At 46.4% G+C, this 21,286-nt stretch overlaps 1 protein-coding gene and 1 long non-coding RNA gene across 9 annotated transcripts in view; both read right to left on the bottom strand.

Moving 5' to 3' along the window:
- PRKCA (protein kinase C alpha) overlaps positions 1-21,286 on the bottom strand; it is a 386,878-nt gene that overhangs the window by 313,732 nt on the left and 51,860 nt on the right. The gene's annotated exons all lie outside the window — the stretch shown is intronic.
- LOC146398050 (uncharacterized) lies at positions 3,068-10,281 on the bottom strand. Its single transcript, XR_014820983.1, has 2 exons — positions 8,408-10,281; positions 3,068-7,772 (listed from the first exon to the last, which is right to left on the bottom strand). It is a non-coding gene; the product is annotated as an uncharacterized LOC146398050 (long non-coding RNA).

Here is a 21,286-nt window from a genome sequence, read left to right as displayed (position 1 = left end):
GCCACGCTGTGAAAGCAACTCAGCTGCCCATCCACAGGTAAACAGATCAACAAAATATGGAATACAAAGGAATCTTATTCAACCTCAAGGAAGTTATAGCGCATCTAACGTAGACAAACCTTGAGGACATTATGCTAAGTGATACACCAGTCAGAAGATACACTTGCTCCACTTAGGAGTAGTCAAATGCACAGAAACAGTAGAACGGCCTTACCTGGGGGTGGGAGGAAGAGGGATGGGGGTTATTTAATGGGTACAGACTTTCAGTTTTCCAAGAAGGAAAAAGTCCTGAGGATCTGTTTAACATCATAAATATACTTCACAGGACTGAACTGTAGCTTAACAAAATCTACCATCTTAACCACTTTTTACCATAAGAAAGGAACTACAGACTGAAAAATCTGACAAAGAGAAGACCTCCAAAATCTCATTTGCTGCTTTAAAGAAACAGGGCCTTTTGTTTGCTATTTGAAACTATTATTTTCTTTAAAAAGCCCTAAGAAAATGCCACTTGACCATGGAAACCGTGTCCTGCCAGCAGATCCTCATTTCCTCCCCGCCCGTGTGGGTTCCTCTGCGCTCGGCACGGAACCACCGACTGTATGTTCCACCTCTAAATTGCCTCTAAATCTGCATGAGAAAATGCAGAGCTAGGAAACACAAAAATTGCTCAGTAAATAAAACCAAGTCTTTGGAAAGAGCACAAGTTTGATTTTAAAGTAAACATAATGACCGTCTGCCAAGTGCACCGAAATCTCTGGAAGCTTTTAACAGCAGCGAGAGACCCTAATAACATAACCTTGTCTGAAAGGAGTGGATGAAGTCACGCTCTCATTTTACATGTTAAAAGAACACACAAGTACAGCATGGCAGCACCCACCATCGCATCGTGGCTCTTTCCGGTTCATTAATTCCCTATGCTAATGATCCCTTTCTGGTTCCCCAAATACCAGTACCTTCTCCACCTCGTAGAATCGCTTCTGTCCTGCTTCCTCACTGCCCGATTAAATCCTGCTTCTCCTGTCTAGTTTCCTCTGGTTCCTACAGTTAACTCATAGAACATTCCTTCCCCATCTTCTTACATCTCTTCACACCCAAATAAATGCCTTCCTCACACCGGCCAGCTTTCATTTCCTTTACCCATCTATTTTCATCTCCAAATTAGCCCAACTTTGATTCCCGCGCCTCCCCTTGCCTAAGACAGCTCAGAAGTACCCTGAGCCACTATTTACTTTAAAAACCTGATGGGTTACAAGGCTGTTGCAGGACCCCCCCAGCATGTTTCCTCTGTGCATATAAAGTGCCTGCATGTGGTGGTTAGGGAACACCTGAGCGGGCATCTCGATGGTTTTGCATATCCATCTTTTCTTCCAGTTTAAGGATCTGGGGCTTGGACTTTGCAACATGGGTTTTCAAGTCAATTCCATCCCCAGCATCGCCCACACACAGCTGTGTGAGTCCTGCTCTGAGCTTCAGTGGTACCCGGAATAAAGGTGCCATACACGTTGCGCTTGTAAGGATTCATCATGGAGGTAAAGTGCTGGGATTCATGGCCTGGTACAGAGTAACTGCGGAAAAAGAGTAATTGGTACAGATCCTCTGGGGAAGGACATACAATGGCTACAATCCCCTGCAGTTTAGACAATGTCACCGCATTATTCTGAGCTCCTGCAAGCTGCAGAGACCATGGAAAATGTCACAAAACTCAGGGGTTGGACTACAGTGGCCATCGTCAGAGTGCAGCCATCAGTTTTGTGTCGGGAATATGACATGACCAAGGTAATCCCTCAAGTGCATGATCAATACAGCCCCCCTATGATGCGTGATTGATGACACATGCTCATGTTACCACAGAGCTCTAGAGTACCTCGACGCAGAGGTGACCTGCAATGCTGTTCACCTTGGATTTGCAAGGCAATTCCTACCACGCCCCTCATTTCCATACACAACCCTCTCCGGGGTTCCGAGACCTCCTTCACAAACCAATGCCTTCCTTTGCAGCTGAACCAGAAAAAAACTCAGATGGCAATCATTTTAATTCAACGAGTAGCATTTCATCCAGCCAAAAGGCTCTGAGGAGGTGGCACGAGAACTATACTTAGTAATCATGTCCTTGCTGAAGTTAAAATTAATAGCTACAATATTCAATAAAGTAACAGTTTAAACCTGCACCCACTATGATGCTAAAAAGAGACACTCTGCCAAGTGCCAGTGACTTTCCGCAGTGGGAGACTTTTCAGGTTAAACATGAACATTGGTGGAATTCCTTCTGTCGAGGATGGCAGTGGAAAACACGGGAGCTACTACACCAACTGCCCCCCCCCCATGCCCTGCACAAAATCCAGCCCCTAGAACTGCAAAGCCCCCTCTTGAGGATTGCTGTGCTGTCACCTCTGGTAACCGAGAGGTCTCCTACTGCCTGTCCTCAGGGTACCCCAACCAACAGTGCCCAGACCAAGACTGCCCCAATAAAGCAAGCTCTTTAATCATGTAAAATCAGATTTTTTTTAAGTTTACCATGATGCATGGGCATAATCAGGAACACACACAGCCAGCTGTAGGACTCATCCCTTGTTCTTAGCAATGGGACATGGTTTAAAAGATGACAATGTAACATGACCATGGACCTGAGCCACCAGCCCCAGGCACGTCTCTGCTTCCAAGGTCCAAAGCCACGAACCACAATGCCTCCCAACACCCAAAACAGATCCAAGTCCAAATGGAGATGTGCTGAGTATGACACACACACCAGACTTGGAAGACGATGTCGAAGTCAGGGTTTATGTTGATTATGTATGTGTTACAGTAACAACACGGACACACCAGATTATGTAAATTCCAGTCATGGCTCAGAGGAAACGAATCTGATTAGCAACCACAAGGACAAAGGTTTGATCCCTGGCCTTGCTCAGTGGGTTAAGGATCTGGTGTTGCTGTGAGCTGTGGTGTAGGTCACAGATGTGGCTTGGATCCCACATTGCTGTGGCGTAGGCCAGCAACTACAGCTCCAATTTGACTCCCAGCCTGGGAACCTCCATATGCCTCGAGTGCAGCCCTAAAGAGACCAAGGGGAAAAAAAAAAGTGGAAATAAACACCGCTTGTTTCTTATATATCTTTTAATGTGGCTACTAGGCAGATGCAATGTGCATCCTATCTATTCCGCAGCACTGCTCTCAGGCATCAGGTTGTTTGCTTCCTCCAGAGCAGAGCGTCACCATCTAAAAGGGCTCTGCTCGCTTATGAGGAGTTACTTACTAGGGACCCCCACCCACAGCAGCCCCACTAGAAAAGGCCTCAGCTGTCCTGTCCACTGCTGACTGCTGGGCACCCACAAGCCAGGGGGTGCCCCCAACCCCATAAAGAACCATCCGTCATGGAAGAACGTGCACTGGGAACCAAGACTGGCATTCGTCAGGGTCACCCACGCAGCCCAGCTCCTCCTCTAACACTTTTGTTGGGAGTCTTGCCTCGAAAACTCACTCTCCCTTTCTCCCTATAACCGCCCCCACCCAGGTCTAAGGATGGGCCAGGACTGGATGTAGGATGAGCCAGGATTCTGAGTTTAGTTGAATCGCAACTCCTGTGGACCTCCACCCTTGGGAAGAAAAGCCTTTTTTGTTCCCAATTCCACAAGACCCTCCCCAACAGCGCCCCCACCTCCAGTGGGTGCTCAGCACACTCCATCCAAGGCCACGTGCCCCTCAGAGGCGCCTCTCTGGCACTGGGAGGGCCTGGGTAGGTGCCTTCCTAGGCTGCCTGGTTCCTAAAGCCCTGAAAAGTCGGACCCGCCTTCCCTGCCCCTTCCCAGCGAGGGCCACTCTCAAACCTGCACCAGACACCCCTGCCACCTGGGGGTCCCCGGGGCATCTCCACCACCTGACTTTCGAGAGCTGCACCCCTACCCCCACGGCCTTAGAGGACAGCGCCCCACCAGCTCTGACCCACCTCCCTACCACCTGCACAAACCCAGGCTCAGGACCTCCAGCTCAAGTCAGTGTCAGGAAATGGTGGCCCCTTCCTGTCCACCATTCAGAGCTACTCTCCTGTAAACAAACCGGGGGGAAACGGAGGGTGGTTTGCCTGCTTGCTTTTCTTCAGTCATATACTAAATTAAGTGGATTGCAAATTGGATGAACACATGCATTGTGTGTGTCTGGGAGAAAAACATTCAAGGAAGCGATGATGGCCCCAGGGGGCCGGACACCCAGAATGCAGGAAACAGCCGGAAGCCAGGATGGGACTAAGGAGCCCTCGGCCATCATCCCACACTCCTCCCAGGTCTTCAGACCTGCTGAGCATCTCCCAGGGCAGAGCACCCTGTGAGAACACTGAGCAAAACCAAACAGCTTGTCCTCTTACTTTACTGAGGAGGGGGTTAAGTCAAATTTGAAACCGAGGTTTGCCAAGGGTGACCCCCCCCACTCTCACTGTGCCCTGTGTTCTAGAAGCCCCCCAGTCTATGGAACTGTCTCCATTTCACACAAGCTGTCCTTGTTTCTGTTGCAAACCAATACTGAATATTTACTTTCCATCATTTCCCTATTTAGCCAACAAACTGCCTCAAGAGGACCATAGGGGACTTTCTCACTGGTCTAGGGAGGGAGCTCGTTACCCAATCCCATGCGCCTTGAGATACTGCACAGTGTACACATCCCCCCCGGAGGTGCTTCAGAGGTGGCCTTTCAGCTTCAAGGACACATTTTTACATTTGGTAAAAACCCTCTATTACAAAGCAGAAATAGCAGAAGTTATGACTGCTCGGAATGGCCTACATTTCCTTTGATTTCTGGGTGTACAGAACTGCTAAGCATAATTACAAAATTAAGGCACAGCTATTATGAAAACGCAGGAGTCAGATTTATTCATCACTGCAAGTCACCGAGCTTTGACAAGCACCTCGTGCAGCCAGGAGAACCCAGCTGACTAACTACTACACTGGTCTACACAGCCCCCTCTGCACATTAATAAAACCTACTCGTAAATGCAAGCGAAATTAAAGGTACTTTTTCAATGACAGCCCCCGAGAGGAAATAATGAGTGTGGTTATTACAGAACCACAGAGGAATCATAAAGGCAAAATCTCCAAATATGGTAAAGTTCAAGTTTTTCCAGATAGTTAAGTCTTTGAAAGACTTACCTTTTTCCTGTTAAAATTTCAGATACCATCAATTTGTATCTCTGCCTACAGCTCAGATGTTACCTTTTCAATGAACCAATTTCTAATTATTCCCTTTAAAAGTAATTTTCCCTGCTCTGAACTCCCGAAGCACAGTGTTCCTTGGTAAGCTATGTTCCAATGGTGTCGCTAAGTCCTTCCGCAAGGCTGGAATACGGAGGGGTGGGTGGCAGGGTGTCTCCATGTCTGAGGCCTCCTTCCCGAGCATTTGTGTGTTGTGTGCAGACAGGGGGATGGATAAAGCAGGCATGTCAAGGCTTAGACCCAGATCATACAGGTCTTCACAGTATTCAAGCTTTCTGTTTAAAACATACTGGAAAGTTTTCAAAATAAAATTAAAAATTTAGAGTGACGGAAAGTAATAATATTTTGAGGTAGGGTCTTAAAAGGGGGGATTAACTTAAACGAAAGTCACTAGAGTGACCCTACGCTAATACGACTGGTGCCCTAAGAAGAAGGGACTGGGACAGAAACACACAGAAGAACCATGTGAAGACATAGGGAGAAGACAGCCATCTACAAGCCAAGGACAGAGCGTCTTGGCTGACAACCCTGCTGACACCTCGATCTTGGACTTCAAGTCTCTGGAAATACGAAAAAATAAACTTGCTATTACTTAAAAAAATTAGAGTGAAACAGTAAGAGCTCATTAATTGCTGGACCCAGATCATACAGGTGTTCACAGTATTCAAAGCTTTCTGTTTAAAACATACTGGAAATTTTTCAAAATAAAATTAAAAATTTAGAGTGAAACAATAAGAGCTCATTAATTGCTGGACGAAGTAAAGAATTTGCTGGGGGGGCGGTGTGTGTGTTTTTTCTGGCCTCACCCATGACAAGCACAAGTTCCAGGGATCAAACCAGAGCTACAGCAGTGACAACACTGGATCCTGAACTCGTGGAGCCACCAGGGAACTCCAGAAGTGTAGTATTGTTTTGATGACCACGACTGAAGAGGACTACAGGAATTCTTCATCCAACAGCAAAGAGGCACCAAGGGCAAGTGCAGGGGATGGAACCAGGAACGAGCCTGTCCCTGACCCTGGGGACCACTGGTCCCACTGGGAGAAGCTCCAGGCAAGGAGGGGGTGCTTTGTGAGGAGGGAGGAAGCACCCACCTTCTCTCGGAGGAGGAAGAGGGAGCCAAGAGTACTCAAGGAGACACCACGACCCATCAGCAGTGTACTCGGGGAACAAACCTATGGATGAATGCCCAAACCTGTGCAAGTTCACGGGCGCCTTGCATCCAGCACGATCTATCCACCTGTGGGGACCAGGGAGCCCTCCTGAGACCACAGCAAAACCAGAAGACATTCTCCTCCTGCCCACTCCTCTAAAAGCTCCACCCCAGGATCCCACCACTCACGTGACCAGTGCAGGGAGAGGAGCAGCCCAGGCTCCTGGCCAGAGCACGAACCCACTCTCCTTAGCACTTTCCATCTCCCGCTGAAAAGGCCGGCAGGAAACCACCCATCTGATCTGTCGAAGGGGAAACCCCTCTTCCCCACCCCGCCCAAGTAAGGAGCCCTCCGCCACACAGATGTGGCTCCTCGGCTTCAAGTCTAAGGGCCCCAGGAATGGGCTCCTGACTGCGGGACTGCTTCTCGGGAGAGGCTCCAAGGCTGGGCAGGGGAGCAGCCTACACCCTCCCTTCTGCCTGGAGGCTCAGGGCTGCTCATTCCCCAGAGAAAATGCTCCTGGAGACATTCCAAGTCGTGCTGACCATCTCCCACAGTGGCGAAGCCCCTGTGAAACGCTTTGGGGACCCTGACGCAGGTCGTCCAAACGAGCAGCAGCTAAGGCATAACCTTAATGGACCCAGACGTGGGGCCACTGACCACATGTGCCAAGAGGATCATCACACCGCCATCCTGCAGTCCAACCTCACAGCACCTCCCACCACGAAAACCACTGCGGGTGCTGCTGACAACTCAAACATCTGTGGAAATGGTCCAGCCTTTTTCTCCTAAGATACAAAGCAGTGTTTCTTCAAAGACAAAAAAGCTGCGTGGGAGTCACTATATGTTCTCCCTTTTCCTATTTGTCTAATTATGGGGTCAGGGTTCTTTCTTCTGAAAATTATTTCTCATAACTCAGTTTTGGCTGTGGGAGTCTAGGAACACAAGGCTATAAACATGATCCTTTGTGTCAACGGTTAGTAGCATCTTAGAAGACAGGAAGCTGCTCTTGCAAAACTGTTTACCCCTCATGTCAACGGGTATTATTCCAAGCAACTTACTTTCACTTCGATTATTTACAAATAGATGAGCCACGATTCGGGTGCATTTCACATGAGTCAACGCCTCACATCTCTGCCTTCCACAAAAGAACATGAAGATTGTGTAGAAAAATGAAATAAGGGGGGCTGACTCGTGTCCAATGGAGGACCGCTTTCAAACTCATCAGCCTGATCACAAAAGCTGGTGGAGTATGCACTACCTGTGCCAATCGCCAGGATCTACCAACAAGTGGTCTCATGTTTCAAACAGGACTGCAGCGTCACAAAAGCCCCCACTGGTGGTGCCAAGACCCACTCAGTTAACCAACCCAGCTCTGGACGACAAAGATATCGACAGAGATGACAAGACTGAACACCTTCCTGAGGACTTTATAGGAAGCAGATACTGCCCTCCCCCGCCCCCCGCCTTTTTTTTTTTTTTTTTTTTTTTTTTGCTTTTTAGGGCTGCACATGCGGCATATGGAGGTTCCCAGGCTAGGAGTCAGGAACCGGAGCTACAGCTGCCCACCTACACCACAGCAATGCAGGATCCAAGCTGCACCTGCCACATACACCACAGCTCACGGCAATGCTGGATCCTTAACCCACTGAGTGAGACCAGGGATCAAACCTGTATCCTCATGGATCCTAGTCGGGTTAGCTGCTGAGCCACAACAGGAGCTCCCAGATACCACCTAGACACATCCCCTTCCCCTCAAGAACCTTGCACAGGTGCCCTCCTGCAGAGGGGCTACTGGAGAAAAGGCCTCATAGGACAGAGTGAAGACCCCCTGAGTCTAACCAAGGCTGGTGGGTTCCTCACCTACACCACACTGCAGAAGCGCCCCTGGGAGGCAGAGGCCCAAGCCAAGCCATTCCTTCCGCTTCTAGCCAGCCTTTTCACTCATGCCAAGATCAATTCCACGTTTACCTGAGCACCTCCTCTGTATAAGGCCTTCTGACTAATGTCCTAGGGAAGATGGGGTGGGGGGGACATTTATCTCAGGTACACCTCGGTTTGAAGGTGAGTTGGATGCTACCACTGATGCAGACAGCTCTAGGACAAGACACTACTTCTTAAAATCATGATGTCAAATCAATGACCTCAATAAGCCTTTCACCACAAATGTGCATGAATCCACTATTCCCACGCCTTTCTCTCTCCTCCTACAGCTAATTTGTTTCTCTCCTAGTGATGTCACCCACTTGCCACAAGTAATCCTTCTGTTATTAGTCCCCCAGTTCTCAAAATTAATGATGTCACCCTCCCAATTAGGCAAATGGCCAAGCAGAAGAGGTGAACCAGGCCTCTGAGGGCTGGGAATTCGTGGCATATGACCTGAGAGCGCTGGCGGGTCACCGCTCCTCCCCAGCCTCAGTCCTGGGTGTGCAGAATGATCCACCATGTGGGTACAACCAACCTGAGGGGCTTGTGAACCCTTGAACTCACATGCACTTCCTGTGTAAAAACAGCGTGCATTTTTCTAAGAAAAGAGTCACAGTTTTCTCCAAATTCTGCAAGAGAACCATCACCAAGAAAAGGTTACCATCACTGACTCACGTCCCTAAGATCCCATCTATCTCAAATTCTGATTCTACATACACCACACCTTACACACCCTGCAGCCTCAAAGTCATGGTGCCGGCTGCCCGAGAAGCTATGGTTGGGGGCCCTTTCCTGGACCCAGGGGTTCCCAGGTGAACTTACACCCCATCCTAATCCACAATCACCTGCCTCCCCCCAGGCACTGCCTACAAGGAGCCTCTGTGTTTCTACCCACACGGCTGCGAACTACCACTCACCAGTAAGTAGACAGCGCCTGACTGCAGCCTACACCACACCTGCCTCTTGCCCTCTAACCTCACCCAGTGAAAAGGAAAATTAATCCAGGGCTGCTTTCCTGCCCCACCATGAGTGGATGTCAGTCATCCAAATGGGTCTCCACACTGTTCATCGAGCAGGATGGTACCTGCTCACACGCAAATGTCAAGCAACACTGGACACACAAGCAGCAACTTTCACTCTCCTAAGCAAGCCCACTGTACTCAAACAAGGAAGGAGAAAATTTCAACCCCGAATCCAAAGACCATCGAGAGTCTTCACATTATCAATTCTTTCACAGGAGAGCTTATACATCGCACTTAGAATCACAGCACTTCCTAAGACATGTCATCACATAGTCAAAACTAGATAAAAGTAATGAGGGAACTTGCTCTAAAGCCTTATGTTTAAAAAAAAAACCCACCTTGCCTTTTAAAGATCAGAAGTTGAATAGTGGGTGGAAAAGGAAGTTGGTGTGATTTGTATAAACGACCAGCAAGACCCATCAAAATTTGAACTGCACAAATTTTTTTTAAACCAGCAATCCAGCAAGTCTGCTTTGAGGAACCTAGTCCACCAACACAGTGCCCAGCCATGTGCACGAGAGCCGGCCCAGCTAAAGCAATGATGCATCAATGAGCACCCAACAAGTTCCAGGCAAGGAGCTAGGTGCCTCCTGGTAACAGCTGTTTTATTGCTCACAACACCCCTGTGAGGTAGGTATTTTTACTATCCCCATTTGGCAGGGGAAACCCAAGGACAAGAGAAGTAAAGCAACTTGTTCAAAGCCAAAGAGCTACCAAGGATTCAAAGCCAAAGAAGTTCCCATTGTGGCTCAGGAGGTTAAGGACCCGACATGGTCTCTGTGAGGATGCAGGTTCAATCCCCAGCCTCACTCATTGGGTTAAGGATCTGCTGTTGCTGCAAGCTACAACGCAGGTCACAGGTGCGGCTTGGATCCCGCATTGCTGTGGCAAAGGTCTGCAGCTCCAATTTGACTCCTAGCCTGGGAACCTCCCTAGGCTGCAGGTGGCGCCGTTAAAAAAAAAAAAAAAAAAAAAAAAGGCACACAGCATGGAACTCAAATGCTCACTCATAGCAAACTGCTAAGTAGATTTCAGCGCATCCAGTGTGGAACACTGCACAACTATTGCAAAAGTTAGTGATGTGTAAGTGCCGATACAGAAAGAGATCCAGGATCTGCACTGTTGGTGGAAAAAGTTGCCAAACTGTAGGATAGTACAAAATAATAAACACAAAAAGATACAGATATCAAAAGCCAAGTTCTGAAAGGACAAACTCAACCGTGGCTCCGTGTGCACCATGGGCCTACAATGTGGGAACTCTAGCATCGTGCCCCTTCCATCTGTTTTCTTCCTAATCAAGCGTATGTATTCCTTTTAATTTTTAGAAGTGTTTTGATTAAAAAAGATTAGAAACTTACCAGTGCTACCAGAGAGGGAACAGAGCTTTGGGCTTCATGTTACAGCTATTCTGAGTGGAGGAAAAGGGCAAAGCCTTATAATCATGACCAAATCCCACGTGTACATGTGCCTGATCCAGAACTGGCTAATCCCAGGTTCAAGATTAAGTCATAGACCGGATTCTCACAAAAAACAGCATTACCTGCTGCCTTCGAATGTCTCCTATGGCAAATATAAAGTCAGAGCCGTTTAAATCCTTGATTCAATGCTGTTTCCTATATTCAGCTCTTCAGTTGAAGGGCTGAGGACAGAGAGGAGGCAGGCGGGTTGGTGAACCACCTCAAAAGGGAATGACCCACAGAGCTGCTCGGGACAGTGCTGCTCCATGCCCAAGTCCCACCCAGACACGAGATCACACCTATCAATCTAGGCGAACCCACCTAACCCTCAAGGAAATAAAACTGCTTCGAAATTCAGAAAAGACAAGAAGTAAATTTTAAAAGTCAGGAAGGAAGGCAGATCTCAAAACCCCCAGTCAGGCATCTACAAACACATAGGAGTTCTAACATAATTTAAGATGTTGGAAGACAAATGTGAGAAAAAAATGTATACATGTAAGTGTAACGGGGTCACCATGCTGCAGAGCAGAATATATATAATAAAAAGATGTTGGAAGAACTAAAGAGAAAGTCATTTTCAAATACAAATATTTAAAGTATTTTTAAAATCTGGAATGGCTCCCCCTAAGAAATCAAAACTTAGGACACATTAAAGTATGACAGATGGGTTTCCCCCCCTCAAGCCCGCAGCATGTGTATGTTCCTGGGCCAGGGATTGAACCCATGCCGCAGCAGTGACAACACTGAATCCTTAATCCACTGCACCATAAAGGAACTCCTGACAAATGTTTCATCCCAAAGAGGAACCAAATAGAAACCAGAGAAGTTTTATTTGTAGGTATTAGAAAACAGAACCATCCTTGTTCTTGACAATGAGTTTCAGAACCCCTGTTCTAAGACAAATTACTATGCCATATGATTTACTACAGAAGTAGTAATTTAATTGGGGGTTTATTTCTAATTAACACATTAAAATCAAGTACTATAAATCATAACTAAGACCAACAGCCCATCAAAGGCAATAGCCAACTCTAACGCTGTGTAATCACTACAGTAGAAAATTACACTCTAAGCCCCAGAGCGTGGTCATCAACGTGTTTACTCGTGTTTAACTCACCTTTGAGTCTTCTATGTGCCAAATACACACACTCTGAAATGCTGAGGCGTGCTAAACGTCCCACAAAGCACACAAAATAGGGAAGTATAAAAGAACTCTAACTCATCCTTAAAGATATTTTAACAACATCAAAAATAATTTTAAGACAGGATTTTCCATGATGCTTCAAATGATTCTGGTTCTTTTAACAGTCTTCCAAGAAAGCTGAAACTACTCCAATTTATCGTCTTCGTAAACTTCTTTGTGGTCAGCACAGGCCTCATTCTACTAATCTGAAGTTACTCTCATGATCATCTTATTGATGAGACATGGATGGCTACACAAGACTTCTGAAACTACTGACAATTAGAAGAATGATGTGTCTTCCACGAGGTGTGGGAGACATAGCTTCTCCCGCAGAAGAGCACACAGAAAAGGACTACTGATCAAAGACCACATTTTTTGCCTATTGAATTCGCACATAAAGATAAGGCTTTTTCCTTAACATTAATGCTTTATGCTGGCAAGAACAGAGGCAAACAGGAAGTCTATTCATTGCTGATGCTGCTGAAATTAGTAGCACGCCTTTGAAAAGCAGCTTGGAAATACTGGCCAAGAACCATTAAAAAAAAAATTCACCCCTCAGAAAAAGTAACATGAACACTTGTAAATCCTATCCTTAAATAACTACCAGAAAAAGCCAAATGCACCAGGCTGTTCATTATATAGGTCATTCAACAAGAGCGGTAAGTTGGAATGTTTACAGTACAGGACAAATACAGGGTGCAAAGCTTGGAAGACTATGGTGACTGTTCTAATTAGGATATAATGCTTAAAGGTCTTGATACAAAAAATTATGTATAGTTGCCCCTTGAACAACACAGGGGGAGAGGGGGGTGCCAACCCTCTGCAGGCAAAAATTTGCATATAATTTATAGCTGGCCCTCCATACACGTGACTCCTTCATATCCAAGGATTCAACCAATGGCAGAGCCTGTAGTATTTACTACTGAAAAAAATTGGAGTGGGCCCGTGAAGGTCCAATCCAACTTGTGCAACCATCAACTACACAGGATTACATGTGTATAAAAATGCAAGTATATACCATCGTGACGTAATTATGGGTGGATAACTATTCAAGTAGGATCGATGTAGAGTTTTGTTTTTTTTTGTCTTTTTACCTTTTCTATGGCCGCATCCTCAGCATATGGAGGTTCCCAGGCAAGGGGTCTAATCAGAGCTGTAGCCGCCGGCCTACACAACAGCAACGCGGGATCGAGCCGCATCTGCAACCTACACCACAGCTCACGGCAACGGCAGATACTTAACCTACTGAGCGAGGCCAGGGATCAAACCCACGACCTCATGGTTCCTAGTCGGATTCGTTAACCACGAAGCCACAACGGGAACTCCTGATGTAGAATTTCTTAACCTCAGCACTAGCGGCATGTTGGGCTGGATCCTTCTTTGCTGGGAGAGGGGCGTGTCATGTGCATGTAGGATGCTGAGCAGCACTCTGGCTTCTACCCGTTAGATACCAGTAGCACCCCCCCAATCTCGAGACATTGCCAAATATCCCCCGGGGAGGGGGGCAAAAACTACCCCCGATAACCATTAGGTTTAAGCTACTTTCCTCCTCCTCTGCTTTAATGTTTGTCTACCATATGTATTAACTGATTTTGAAGGACAGAAAGGGTAGTATTAGAAAGCAAGTATTTAGTGACTACTTCTTCAAAGCCAAAAGCCATTCCTTTCAGTACATCACCTCCAGTCAGAAACAAGACCGGGGGAGGGGGGAGTCTCGACCTTCAGCCCGTGGTCTCTTCCGTAAGCGTGGTCCACTCCTCTGAAGGGCACCAGGCTTCTCTCCACCAAAGCAGCTCTCCCAGCATAGCCCCCCTTACCGTGCACTCTCCTCACCAAAGAGCCACGTCTGCAGGTTTTCCACAAAGGAGATTAACAGAGGAAGACACACAATGCCACTCCCAACACTCAGTATTTTGCATCCACGCTCAGAACCTTATTCTGCGTTGAGAAACCACGAGACGCGTCACCATCGACACGCATTTCAAGAGGAGCGCCATACCCCTTCCTAGAGAGTGTCCTGAGAATGCCACGAAAGGGACATGCACCCTTGCTTTGGGGTCCACAGGTCAGAAAGAAGTCACAGAAATCCTTTAAAAGGATGGCCAAACAAGCTACACTGGTTCAGAAGCCACCAAGCCAACTAAGTCTGAGGACAGTCTGACACTTTATTAACTCAGTCGATCTGCCCTGCGCTGTTCCACCCCATCTCATCACACCACTTCCTTTGAGGGTTTAAGTCCAGGTTACTTGTGCAACCTGATTACCAATCCTCCTCGCCCCCGTTTAAACTTCTTGGCCCTCCTCTTCAGTCTCTCCACACCAGACACAGTGCTGCCCATTTGGTTCTGCTTTTACCCATCAAGGGTGCCATTCATGAGAGCCCTAGTCGCCCTTTCACTAACGGAAGGAAGGACGAGTCACTTGACGCATCAATCCATTTTGCCACCTGGTTCTACAACTGCTGTTCTGAATCCAGGTTATGACGACAAAGAAAACTACGCTGGAAAAAATGCAAACCTTAAGTTATTCATAAGAACTGTTTATTGTTCCTTTACCGGGGACAGTAATTAACATATATTTGCAAATAATTCGAAAGTGTTACAATACTTAACATTCCAGTGAGAAGTGCAGGTTATACGGAGGGCCTAACTGTATAATGAGTATTAAAAATAATAAGCACTTCATGAGCATTTACTTAACCATCAGGCTCTAAGCCTTTTAACATAGCGACTTATCCAATCCTCATGACAACTCCATGAGGTATTTACTATTAATTTTCTCTCTTAAAAAGGCAATTATGCAAGCTCTCTCGTGGTGCGGTGGGTTAAGGATCTGGCATTGTCACTGCTGTGGTGCGAGTTCAATCCCCAGGCCAGGAACTTCCACATGCTGTGGGCGAGGTCAAAAATCACCTTTACATATTTTAAATAAGCAATCACGAAGAAACTGATTAGATGTGCTACCTCCTCCCTGATTAAAGCTGTGGTCCACTCACATACTTCAGTGTATCTAGGTGCAAACCACGTCACATACTCCGAGGTCCTCCCCATGAAGTCAAGCACAATTTTCTTCAATGCTCCAGGAAGAAGCCCACGTTGAGTGTCTGCATTCTTATTTTTGTTATGTGCTTCCCGAATTGCTCACTGGGGGCCATGTCAAAACACTTCCTAAAATGGATCTTGTCTTAGTAGCCAGCTCAGTTTTAGAAAAAAATTAATTTGGGACTAGGGCATTTATTTATTCCTTCAAAATGCTAAACCTGAAATTTTGGTATCCTGAGACTTGTAATTTCAACAGGACAGCTGAGCATCATGATCCTTTTAAGAAAAAAAAAAAAAAAATCAAGTTTTAAAATCCAGCTCAATAACCCCAGCCAAAGATTATATCTAACAACAAAAATTAGAAAGCCTCAAATCTTAACTCGAATGGAGCATAAGACCTAAGAATAATAACAGCTAACCCTATGAAATTCTAAAACATAGGAATAAATCTTCCTGAGCTCAGATTTAGCAAGGGTTGTTAGATATGACACCAAAAGTATTTTTAAAAAAAATGCATAAACTAGACTTCAAAATTACAAATGTTTGTGCTTCAAAGGACACCACTAAAAATGAAAAGATAACCCATAAATATTTGTAGGTCGTATTTCTAATAAAGGACTTGTATTTAAAGAACTCATAAATCAAAGGTCCAATAACCCAAGAATTTGGAGACACATGTCTCCAAAGATACGGCCAATAAACACAGGAAAAAATGTTCATCATTAGTCATTAGGAAAATTAAAATCAAAGCCATAATGAGACACTACTTCACACCTACCAGCATGACTAAAGGCAAACAAGTGTTTGCAAGGACATGGAACCCTTCTGCATTGCTGGTAGGGCTGTAAAATGAGGCATCTCCTGTGGAAGATACTTTGGCAGTTTCTTGAAATGTTAAACATAGAAATACCATGACCCAGCAATTTTAGCCCTAGGCAGATCCTCAGGAGAAATGAAAAATTACATCTACAAAGAACTGGTACATAAATGTTCTTAGCAGCTTACTCCTAACAGAAAGTAGCAACCATCAAAAGTCCATCCAATGATGAACAAAATGTGGTATATACTTCAGGCAATGGAATGTTATTGAGCCATAAAACCGAATGCAGTACGCATCCATGTCACTGATACACGGACGAACCTTGAAGACGTTACGCTAAGGGTAAGGTGCCAGACCAAAAAGGTCACATGTTACATAATTCCATTTCTATGAAGTGTCCAGAATAAGCAGCTCCAAAGAAAGTGGATGCATGGCTACTGGGGACTGGAGGGAGTGAGCAACGAAAGGAAACCGCTACCGGGTGTGGCGTTTCTTCCTGGAATGGTGAAAATGTCGGAAAATGAGATGGTGCACAAATCTCAACATACTGAGAACCACGGAGTGGTATAAAGCGATGAATGCAATGGCATACCAACTACCTCCCAATAAGTTATGTAAAAATGGCACGTGGTAGAGCAAAAAAAAAAACCCCCCAAAAAAATAACTTTTATATTAAACGATGTTGGTTCAATATGTTGGGTAAAACTTCGTGTCCATCGAGGATTCCCAACGTTGCCTCTTATCCACTGGCACCGAGTACTGCCAATCAGTAGTAACAGAAATACTCCATCATGACACAGCAGCTCGCACACTAGTAGACCTGTGACTTCTACTCCTCAGCCTGTTCTGAGAGGCCAAGAGGATGGACAGGACTGAAACCCGAGGCTCTGAGGCTGTACAAGTCAAGATTCTTTATAGGACTCGTAATTGTCAACACTCAGAAGCCATCGAGATGCCCTTCGGTAGGTCAACGGATAAACTGGGGTATGTCCAGAGGATGGTTATTATTCAGCACTTAAAATGAGTTATCAAGCCATGAAGATGGGGAGAGAACAGGCAGATTACTAAGGGAAAGCAGCCAATCTGAAAAGGCTACCTACTTATGATCCGATGCCAGTTCTACCACATTCTGGAAAAGGCAGAACTGTGGATACAGTAAGAAGTTCAGTGGTTTTCAGTGGTTGGAGAGGGCAGAGATAAGGCCAAGAGGACTTGTAGGGCAGAGAAAATACTCTATTAGGATAGACTTGCATTATACACTTGTCCAGACCCACAGACTATATACAACGCCCAATGTGGACCATAATGCCCAGTACAGATTTTGGAAGATGATGCTATGTCAATCAACGTAGATTTAACAAAGGACCGCTCAGGGGGAAGGGTCTGGGGTAAACGGGAAATCTGTTCCTTCCCCTCAAGTCTTCCGTGAGCCTAAAACTGTTCTAAAACATTAAGTCTTTGCAGGAATATGGATACAACTGGAAATTCTCATGCTAAGTGCAGTCAGTCAGAAAATGAAAGAAATACCTTAGGATAGCGCCTATATATGAAATCTTAAATATGGCACAAATAAACCTATAAAATAGACTCACAGACATGGTTTAAAGACTTGGGGTTGCCAAGGAGGAGGGAGTGCGGGGTAAACAGAGGCAAACTCTTCCATTTAGAATGGAGGGGTAATAAGGTCTTGCTGTACAGCACAAGGAATTATATCCAAACTCCTGGGAGAGACCATGATAGGAAACAGAATAAAAGTGCCTATACACGCATGACCGGTCACTCTGCTCTGCAGCAGAAATTGGCACAACGTCAACTATAATTTAAAACAACTCAGCCTGGGGGCAGGGGTAGAGCAACCCTTTACAGGAGGTTGAACTCAGGCTCTGAACTGGCTTGGTATGTTGCCAGCATCTTCCTTCTCTCAGTCATGGAAGGTTTTTTGCCTCCCGTGCCACTCAAAACCAGCAGAGAGGGGACATGCCAGGTCGTCTGCCCTCCTCCCACAGCAAGGTGCTCTGTAGGTGCCACAGCCAGAATGAGAAGCTACAAACAGACCCCTCCCCACCCTCTCCATGTGTGCCCAGGACCACTCCTCATACCCACCAGTCTCTCCATGGAGCACGCAAGCCAACAACCCATCTCCTCCCCTCTTCGCCACCTCTGCTACCTCTGTCAGCCTCACCCACAAGGTTTCACTCATTTCCTTCCTACTGTGCCAGGGCTTCAAACTCGAGGCTTTGCTAAAACAGATTCCTGGGCCGCAGCCTGGAGATTCTGACCCAGGAGGTTCCTGAGGGTACCGGGAACTAGTATTTCCAACAAGCTAGCTGAGGCAGCCTGTCCTGGGATTGCACCTTGTAGAGCTGATGATATACTACTACCCTGTGCCCAGCACATAGAAGGAAGTCAATACATAAATATAAATAATGGAATATTTGCCTAGGGTCATCAATCGTGTTTTACAATTGCCCCATTGTCCATGACCTCAGCTGATCTTCACAACTTAACACATGAGCAAGGCAGGTACCAGAAACCCCCTCCAGGATGTCTGAGCAACCCAGGCTTTAAAAGGATGAAGCAACACCAGGTCCATGTGGTTCCAACGGGCAGGGCTAGCCTCAGAAGCTAGGAACTGAGAGATTTTCAGAGGAGCTACCCTGATTTCTGTATCTTTATGCATCTCCTCATTGCATCAATTTTCCCCCAATTTAGCATTTCCCTGATAGATGATCTGAAGGGTAAAACAGGCCCAGAGGAAACGAAACTAATTTAAGTACCATAGAAAGACGCAAACTCAGGAACTGCCTCCCCAAAGCTTTAACACACAACCTGCTAAAGAAATGCATGTGGCTTACTCAGAATGTCTGGAATACTACACACATGGGGTCCTTTTCTCCCAAAGATTTAAATCTGCTTCACTGAGTCATTAGCTCACAGAGCAAAATACAGGCAGGTAAGGAGACCTGCTAGAAGCACTACTCGTGGACCAGGGAAGCACAAACCATCCCTCCCCGCATGCCCCCCGAAATCATGATCCGTCTTCAGCCGACAAGTCAAATGGAAGTGCTGCCTGCCATCTAGAGCCAGTGCCCTTCAAGTCTTTTGAGACTCAGGTGTTTCCAGGTGACAAGTAATAAATATTCATTAACCAGACCTAGGAACTTTCTCAAATGCTTATTTTCACCTTCAACTAGAAGGCATGCCAACTCTGCTCAATCTCTTCCCCTGCATTCTGCTGCCCAGAAATGCTCTGCAGAGCACACAGGTAAGGTGATAAACTCCTCCATTCAATGGTCAACGCCCCCCATGAAGTTATTACCCACCTGGAGGCCACCACACAGAGGCACGAAGATTCACCCCAAAAAGAATAAACCTCATAGGTGCTGGGCACTGAGACACTGAGCCAAATGGCAGCTGTCATGCTGTCACAGGAATCCCACACATGGAATCTAGCTCTTTAATAATACCAACCCAGACTTGTCTGTCTGGATTAATTCAGGAGGCTGAGGTGCAGAGGAGACTGAAGGATGGAGGAAATTAGATAGTGGAGCATCCTCTAGGCCGGACTGGTACTATGGTAACAAGCAAGAGGCCGTGTGAACAGCAGAGGAAACCGAGATGACATCTGTTCGACTCCGACAGCAACAAACCCAGGAAAGGAGCAGACCTTCCGTCATCCTCCGGAAGGAGATGTTCAAGCCACACACGGCACGCTGGGCCCCGGCCCCAAATGGGTGACCAGGAAGACTTGCAGGGTGAGGAAGCTGGGTCCAGCAGTGAGGGCTGGAGGTGAAGGGTGAGGTGCACCAGCTAGCAGAGTGCCGTCCCCATGACAACCAAGGGGACGCGCACGCACACACACACACACACACACTCTCCCAGTGGGGGATGGGGAGGCAGAGGAAAGACTGGGCGAACCTGGCCCCCACACCCCAGCTCTGGGGGTGACGCAGCTAGCCAATGACACACTGGACTCCTTGAACCGAGGGCTGCTTCAAGCCTGGGGTTAACCCACTAGATGCCAAAAACCTGAGGTTTTAACCTGGCTTCTCACCTACATTCAAGCCTCGTACCTGATGTTACCTATCAAGAGGTCATCCACCCTAACCCAGGATGGAAAGCGAGCCTGACAACAGGAGCAAAGATTTCGATGGCACCTTCCCTGCAGTGGCTAATGGGTTTCTTCACATGTCTGTGATGGTCCACACGCAAAGCCCTGAATGGCAAAAACAATACCAGCGACCAACTTGACACATTTAGAAAACCATTAGGATTTTCTCGGTTTACTTCAGTATTAAGTTATGAAACTGGTGGTTGGGGTGGGGTGGGGAAGAAAATTCAAAGAAGCCGAAAAAGCAAAATCACCACATTCTCATTCAAATAGAAACCATGGACATTTATGTATATCCACGCAGGCCTTTAAAAAACATCTACCTGCGACTGTACGATCAGTTAACACACGCCAGTTAAAGCACAAGAGCTGGGGTGGCCACCTACAGGCTGTGTGACCTTGGCAAGTCAAATTCTCTGGGCCACACGTCCTTCATCAACAAAGAGGGATAACACCTCCGATGTACAGGTTTAGTGCAAGGATTGAAGCAGATAATACATTTCAAGCATCTGTCACAAAGTACTCAGCAAATATTAGCTCTATTTTATGTTCACAAGTATCGTCCTTAACCTGCCTTTTGCTTTCCCCATACATCAATGATCTTCCCAGGACACCAAAGAGACGTCTACTTTTCAGAGGTGATAGCTATGTTTATCTACTGGAACCCATCTCCCTTTGCTGCTTTTTTAGGCAGTTGCCAATTTCCCCCATGACAGATAAGAGTAAGGAGCTCATCCTGGCTCACCCGCCCATTTCTTTTGGCGCAGCCAAAAACAAACCAAAGGTATGTGGAAGGGACTGCACCTGCACCACAGCCGTGACCAGAGCCACTTCAGTGATGCCAGATCCTTAACCCACTATGCCACTAGGGAACTCCACACACCCATTTCTTAAACTCTCCAGATGACTGCTGAGAAAGAATACACCTAGTTACACAGTCTTTGCCTTTATTAGAGCAAAATTTAATGATTTTTGGAATGTCTTAATATATCTAACAAAATAAAAGTCAGAAAATTCAGCTAAATGCTTTCATTTTACGTAGCCAAGATTATCACCTCTCAACAAAGTGTCTGCAAGTGTTACACTGCTTAATGTTTGAAAGGATTCCTCAGGGCCACCCAAGCACCTATGGATTTGGCTCCAAGAGTTCCCTTGTGGCACGGGAGGTTAAGGATGCAGTGTTGTCACTGCAGTAGCAGCAAGTTCAATCTCATTCCTGGGCCAGGAACTTCCACATACCACAGGCATGACCAAAAAAAAAAAAAAAATCTGGTTCCAAAATATTCTCTTGATCAGCAGACTCAGGCTCTCTCCGTGTTGATGTGTGCACGGCATGTGCTTCTTTTAGGTAGTTTCTGTTGGTCTCCTTTT

This window comes from Sus scrofa, chromosome 12 (assembly GCF_054392235.1).
Source record: "Sus scrofa isolate SSC_HxYL_T2T_F1_AM1 chromosome 12, Sscrofa_HxYL_maternal_Yorkshire_Landrace_v2.0, whole genome shotgun sequence".
Lineage (NCBI taxonomy): Eukaryota > Metazoa > Chordata > Mammalia > Artiodactyla > Suidae > Sus > Sus scrofa.
Note: the sequence above shows the minus strand (reverse complement) of the source record. Positions and strands in the feature narration are given on the sequence as shown.